We start from the raw sequence: 7,232 nt of genomic DNA, 5'->3' as shown, positions 1-7,232 counted from the left end.
AGGTATTACATATGTGTCCTTATCCCCCCATGATCCCCCTGCCATCTGTACTTTTTGAACTTTTAAAAAAATTATGATATCTGAGTTGGAAGGTTGTTGCTGTGTGTGATATCTGAGAATGGAAAAATGCCAAAGGGCTAAGAACCGATGACACCTTGATTCAGAAGAGGAATGGCTAAACCATTCAGTGGCCTAGAAATTCATTTATGAGCCCTAGGGAATTTTCTCCCAGGTCTATCAAAAAGCAGCTGCTGGTTTGTAAGAGTTCTGAAATATGGCACAGCTCAATTCACAGAGAACTTATAAACATGTTCCCTTAAGGTTTGATTCTGTAGCATGTCTCTTAGATGATGTTCTTAATAGATACAGAGTCTTCTAAGGCAATCTATGCAAATTATAGGAGCAAGGTGGTCACTAGTCTTTTTTTAAAATATATTTTATTGATTTTTTACAGAGAGGAAAGGAGAGGGACAGAGAGCTAGAAACATCGATGAGAGAGAAACATCCATCAGCTGCCTCCTGCACACTCCCTACTGGGGATGTGCCCACAACCAAGGTACATGCCCTTGACCGGAATCGAACCCGGGACCCTTCAGTCAGCAGGCCGACGCTCTATCCACTGAGCCAAACCGGCCAGGGCGTCACTAGTCTTAACCAGTGCTTCTCAGGCCAGACTGGACTTTAAAAACACCTACGCAGGCACCTACCTCATGTTAAATCAGAATCTCTAAGAGGTGAGGGTGGGACTTTGGCATTTCTTACCAGATGAGTTTCACATGCAGCTGGGTTGAGCCAATCATCTAGATGTTGGTCATTATTTATCATTAAAGAAAGAGGTTGGTGTTTGAAGCCTTGTACATGTGAGTGGGGAAGGCAGAACTCTAAGGAGTAGCTTGAGCTTGAACTGAAAACAGTTCCTGAGCACCTGTGTCTGCTGTAGAGGCCCCAGGGAAGTCACTCTGAAAGGTGACACAGTACCCACAGCCCAGTATGTGTTTGTAGCCATCTCATTTTGTGAAATGGCTTTGGATATACTGAGACAAACAATAGTTTCATTATGTCCTAAAATTGTTGTATATCTATGTAAAATTTTTTTTTAATTGACCCAAAACTGGAACATTTATTAAAAAAAAAAAAAGAGGCTTGGCCCTCGCAGCCCCTCACAGCCCCCGTCGGACCTCGCAGCCCCGGCTTTGTCTGGAAGGTCCTCCAGGACATCTGGAAGGTCGTTCAGCTGTTTGGTCTAATTAGCATATCAGCTCTTTCTTACATAGGATTGAGGAAAGTAACCACCTGTTCACCATGCGTGTGTGGGAGGGTGAGCCTTTGTGAGAGTGCCCACAACAGTGGCATGGTGAGTGACCAAATGTTAAATGAATTTGAATAGGGCTTCCTTGGAAAAGCAAGTCATCACTATATAACATGTTTAAATGTTCAAACTCCCTAAACTGCACAAGATTCCCAGTATTTTTTGAGTTAATTGGGTTATCAAGTCCTAAGAAGATCTTTAGCAATGTTCCTCTCCGCCAGTTCTTTTTCCTTTTAATTTTTTTAAAATATATTTTATTGATTATTATTTTTTTTTTTACAGAGAGGAAGAGAGAGGGATAGAGAGTTAGAAACGATGAGAGAGTGCCCTTGACTGGAATCGAACCTTGGACCCTTCAGTCCACAGGCCGACGCTCTCTCCACTGAGCCAAACCAGTTAGGGCTCTACCAGTTCTTGAGCTTGAGCATTCTGTAGCTGAGGCAAAAGTCTGTCTGGAACAGACTATCAAGTAATACATATACACGGGAGAATGGCCCCATACAGAAAGTATAAATTAAGTATAAATTCTGTTCAAATGCTGGGTCTCCCTCTCCAGTAGACACCACTATATTTTTCAAAAAATGATTAAAAGAATCCTACTATAAATATTCTCCTGCCCTTTGCTTTTGTAACTTATTATAGTTTGAAAGATCTTTCTTTTAGGATCACATAGAGATCACAGCATCTATTTGACAGTATTATTTATTAATATCCTCCTGGGGCGTTAGTTGTCACCCTGTCCCACATCCTGTAAGTATTTCTTTGCTTCCCCTGGCCTTCCTGTATTTTTCCCCCTTGCTGCTTCACCTAATGTGCTGCATTCAGTCTCTCCTTTTACATTTTCTTCTGCTGCTTCTCTTGCTTGAGGCCTGCTGGTGGCCTCCATGCCAGGGAGAGATTACTATCACTCTTGGCTGCTTAAATAAGGATGCCACAGAGCTGGGATAGCAAAGTTCATTGACAAAATTAGAATCCCAACAGATCTTCACAGGCTGGAACCCAACTAGTTGACATTTAACAGGGATAAATATAGGGTCTTATGTATTGGTTTTAAAATACAAAAAACTTGCAATAGTGTAATTTGAGAGAGGTTCTGTAAAGCCCTATAAAAGTGTAGTTTTTAAATTATCCTAAACTAACCTAGTCCTATAATTTTTTATGTTTTTAATTCTTTATTATTATTGTAAGTACTAGTGGCCCGGTGCACAAAATTCATGCACGGTGTGGGGGGGTGGGTGTCCCTCAGCCAGGCCTGCACCCTCTCCAATCTGGGACCCCACGGGGGATGTCCGACTGCCAGTTTAGGCCCGATCCCTGTGGGCCTAAACCAGCAATCAGACATACCTCTCGCAATCCTGGGACTGCTGGCTCCTAACCGCTCGCCTGCCTGCCTGATCGCCCCTAACCACTCTGCATGCTGGTCTGATTGCCCCCAAATGCCTCCTCCATTAGACTGCTTGCCCCCAACTGCCCCCTCCTGCCTGCCCGATCGCCCCCTATACTCCTAATGATTTCACTATCCTGCCTAAAGTTATCATAAGGATGATTATGATAATAACTAGAGGCCTAGGCCTGGCCTGCAATCAGGGCCATCTTCCCCAGCTGCCCGCAGCTGGCCCTGCCCCCCACTGCCACCCATCCCCAGTTCCCCATTCACCATCAGGTAATCAGTGCTTGATGCCTGGGGGAAGGGACCGAGAGGTGGTCAGTGCGCCTCATAGTGACTGGTCCAGCGGTCATTCTGGTAGTTCTGCTGTTAGGATCAATTTGCATATTACCCTTTTATTATATAGGCTAGAGGCCTGGTGCACTGGCTGGCCTGCCCTGAAGATGGTCCTCGATCAGGGTGGGGGAGCTTGCAGGGGGCAGGGCCGCCAGGGGAGGGGCCTCGGGGTTTGCAGGCCACTCTGCCCCCAATCAGGGTGGGGGTCCCCACTGGGGGTGGGGCCAGCCTGAGCGAGGGGCTGAGGGCTGTTTTCAGGCTGGCCACGCCCCCATTGGGGTGAGGGTCCCTGCGGGGGGCATGGCTGGCCTGGGTGAGGGGTTAGGGCCATTTGGGGGAAGTGTGCAAGCCCGCCAAGCCCCCGGCTTTGTCCGGAAGGTCTCCCTGTCTAATTAGCATATTACTCTTTCATTAGTATAGATTACATATGTCTCCTTTTCCCCCCATTGACCTCTAGTCCTAGAATTTTAAGTAAGTTCTATAAAAGACCTTGGTGTCATCATTCTTCATAGGCCCTCATTTACAAAGCTCTCTCTCTGAGCTAGGAAAAGCTTCCTGGTAAGTTTAAAATATATTTTCTTGTATCTTCAGATGAACTAAATCTGACTACCTAAAACAAGTAACTTCTTTCCTAGTAAATTATTTAACATGCTAGGCACCGGGATAAGGTTGTGAATGAGCCTGAGAAGAAGACAGATACAAAAGGAAAAATGACCAGCGTCTTCAAAGGCAGAGGCATGAAAACATGGGGGATGTTCAGTGCACCTGAAGTGTTCCAGCTCTTCCTTAGTCAGTTGGTGTTTTCACCAAGAGTCTTGTTTAAACACAGCTGTAACTCTCTCAGATAGACTACTTACTGTCCCTAAGCCCCTTTTTAAAATTTTTATATTTATTTTTTTTATTTGGATAATTTTCACCCGAGGATATTTTTCCCATTGATTTTTTTTAATATATTTTTGTTGATTTCAGAGAGGAAGGGAGAGGGAGAGATAGAAACATCAATGATGAGAGAGAGTCATTGATTAGCTGCCTCCTGCACACCCGCTACTGGGGATCGAGCCTGCAACCCAGGCATGTGCTTTCAACCGGAATTGAACCCAGGACCCTTCAGTCCACAGGCCGATGCTCTATCCACTGAGCCAAACCAGCTAGGGCATCCCCGTTGATTTTAGAAAGAATGGAAGGGAGGGGGAGAGACAGAGAAACATCAGTGTGAGAGAGCCACATCAATTAGTTGCCTCCCGCACATAACCCGACCAGGAATCAAGCCTGCAACAGAGGTGCACGCCCTTGACCGGAGTCAAACCCAGGACCTTTCAGTCTGTGGGCCAATGCTCTAACCACTGAGCACAGGGACTCCTACGGGGATGAGGGCTGGGCCTTCCTGGAGCTTGGCACTGCTCCTGTACCCTGTCAGCCCAGAAAGGCAGGGTGGCCAAGCTGTGCATCTGCCTCAGTTGCAGGACGCCATGCAGCACCCTGCAGAGTCAACACCAAGATGGCTGAGAAGTTGCTGCAGTGGTTCCCGGAGGAGGGCGAGCAGGAGTGCTTCGCAGCCTCTCCCTTCACCTGCTACAACCTGCTTCCCCGAATGTGATGTTGGAGCTGGCCTGGAGGCACAACCTGGTAGACCTGGCCATGACCTGCTTCACCCAGGTGATGAGGGAGGACCTTAGCAAAGTAAGTGCCTGCCCTTGTGTGGCTCCTTGGCCCCTGGCTGTGACTCCGGCTCTGGTCTGCAGAGGCCCTGCAGTGTCTGGTTCGAGGCCAGCCCAGCTTGCCCAACCAGCCAGGCTGCTGCTGGGAGAAGCCTCTTGCCTTCGCACTTGGTTGTTTTCCTGCCCAGTGTTATTATTTCTAGAAAATCACCATGGGGTGGTGGGGAGCTGGATAGAACTGAGCACTTGCCCTCGCAGTTGTTCCACACAGTGGAGGGGGGCCTGAAGGGGATGCAGTGATTTCACCCACCACCAGAGGGCCCAGGGACAACTGGTGTGGGCCAACTACCTCTCAGCACCAGCTATTGGCAATGGGAGGAGCACTTAATAGGAATGTTAACATGGATTTAAGCCTTTAACGCTTTAATGAGGGAAACAGTCATCCCCTCTACAGCTGCAGACACTGGGGTTCAGGTCCAAAGCTGACAGGTGAAGGGGGCGGAGGGTTTAGACACAAGTCTTCCTGGCCCAGAGGCCATACTTATGTCTTGGCACATCACTCCTGCCGCTCCAGATATCACTTGGTGTCCCTAGTGTGTCATTCTGGCTTTCTTTGCAGGTTGATGAGCTGTTTAATGAGGTGACAGTGTCTAATTTCAACTCCATGTGTGTCGAAGCCCTAGGAGTCACTGTCTAGGGCAGTGATGGCGAACCTATGACACGCGAACTCATTTTTTTGGTTGATTTTTCTTTGTTAAATGGCATTTAAATATATAAAATAAATATCAAAAATATAAATCTTTGTTTTACTATGGTTGCAGATATCAAAAAATTTCTATATGTGACATGGCACCAGAGTTAAGTTAGGGTTTTTCAAAATGCTGACACGCCGAGCTCAAAAGGTTCACCATCACTGGTCTAGGGCCTAGCTGTAGCCAATCTCCAGAGACCCCTGTCATCTGGCCCGATTTGTTTCTAAGTCTGCAGAAAAGCAATCGCTCAGCAGTGCCTACTTGCCCATCGAGCCACATTCCTAACCTTCTTCCAGCCAGATGGAGGCCCACAATGCCAACAAGCCATGGGCCAAGGCTTCTCCCAGTGTGCATGGAAGGGAGGAGCCTCCCAGGGTTAGTATGGGGGTTAGGGAAAAACGGAGGGTGTGGGGCCTGGTGCTACCAGCTTTGGCCTGCAAGGGCTTCCTCTGGGCCATCTCAGGGCCATTCAAGGCCATGGCCCTGCTGCAGGAGGAGGGACCCACAAAGTGTGCCTTGCTGGAAGGACCCTAGTCTCTGGCTCAGGGTCCCCAGACACCTTCCCTAGTCCTGGAAAGCAGGAGCTGCCATGGTGCCTGCCCTCAGTCCTGCCCCACATGCCTCTGCTGGCCCCCAGCCAGATGCCTTGTCACCTGGTGGGGAGAGGGGGGTGCTCACGAGGGAGTTCTCTGGCAGTGGTAGAGTGTAGCTCAGAGGTGAGCAAACTTTTTGACTCGAGGGCCACAATGGGTTCTTAAACTGGACCGGAGGGCCGGAACAAAAGCATGGATGGAGTGTTTGTGTGAACTAATATAAATTCAAAGTAAACATCATTACATAAAAGGGTACGGTCTTTTTTTTTTTTTTAGTTTTATTCATTTCAAACGGGCCGGATCCGGCCCGCGGGCTGTAGTTTGCCCACGGCTGGTGTAGCTGGTTCTTGGGGGCTGAGGCCCAGCAGACTGGACACTGTTGTGAGGCAGAAGGGTCCAGACAAGAATGCCACAGCCCCTTCCTGACTAGAGATCCTGGTCCCAGGCCTCTTGACTCATCTGAGAAGCTCAATGGCCATCCCTCGCTGAGAACCGTCTGCTCCCCAGGGCTCTCCCAGTACAGCCAGCTGAAGGCAGAGAGGACAAGTTGTGAGAGGACAGCTTTCTTGCTCCTTCCTTAGCTCAGATCCCATGGAGGGAAGAGGAAAAGGAGCACAGGGCTGGCATCAGAGCTGTCTCTGCTAGGTTTCTGGTGCCTTGCCTGAGCTCTCCCAGACCTGAGTGCACACAGGGCACATAATTGTTTCTCCGTTCTTACCCTTTGGGGGGGGGGGGGGGTCCAGACACGCAGTTGCTGTCACTCCTTCTAGCACAGTACATCCCCCATGGCACCACCTCATTCTATTCCCTCTCCCTCTGTCTGTTCTATCCTATGGGCACTGCACCTGGTGAAGCCTCAAAGAAAGGCAAAGTGCAGTTTGTCTTCAGATGGCTATCACAGCCCTGCCTCTCAGATGGAGCATCCTCTTTGCCAGGTGGAGGGTCCCAGGTGTAAGGTGACCAGTATCCTTAGAAGGGGTGAGCAGCCTGGACTCTAGAAGCAGGAGCTGCTGCATTATCTCAGCAGTGTCCCTGTGTCCAGAGGAGGACTCAGCCCTGTGAGTCATGGCCCACTCACAGCTCACTGCTCCAGTGCACCTGGTGGTCTAGTGTCCACTGGGGAAGTACGGGGATGGAATAGCACCTGGGTTCATCGAGGCCCCAATGGGCACTCATATCTCCACCCAGTTATAGAGA

The sequence above is a fragment of the Myotis brandtii genome, unplaced genomic scaffold (genome assembly GCF_000412655.1).
Source record: "Myotis brandtii unplaced genomic scaffold, ASM41265v1 scaffold463, whole genome shotgun sequence".
NCBI lineage: Eukaryota > Metazoa > Chordata > Mammalia > Chiroptera > Vespertilionidae > Myotis > Myotis brandtii.
The sequence above is the reverse complement of the archived record's forward strand: the minus strand, read 5'-3'. Positions refer to the sequence as shown.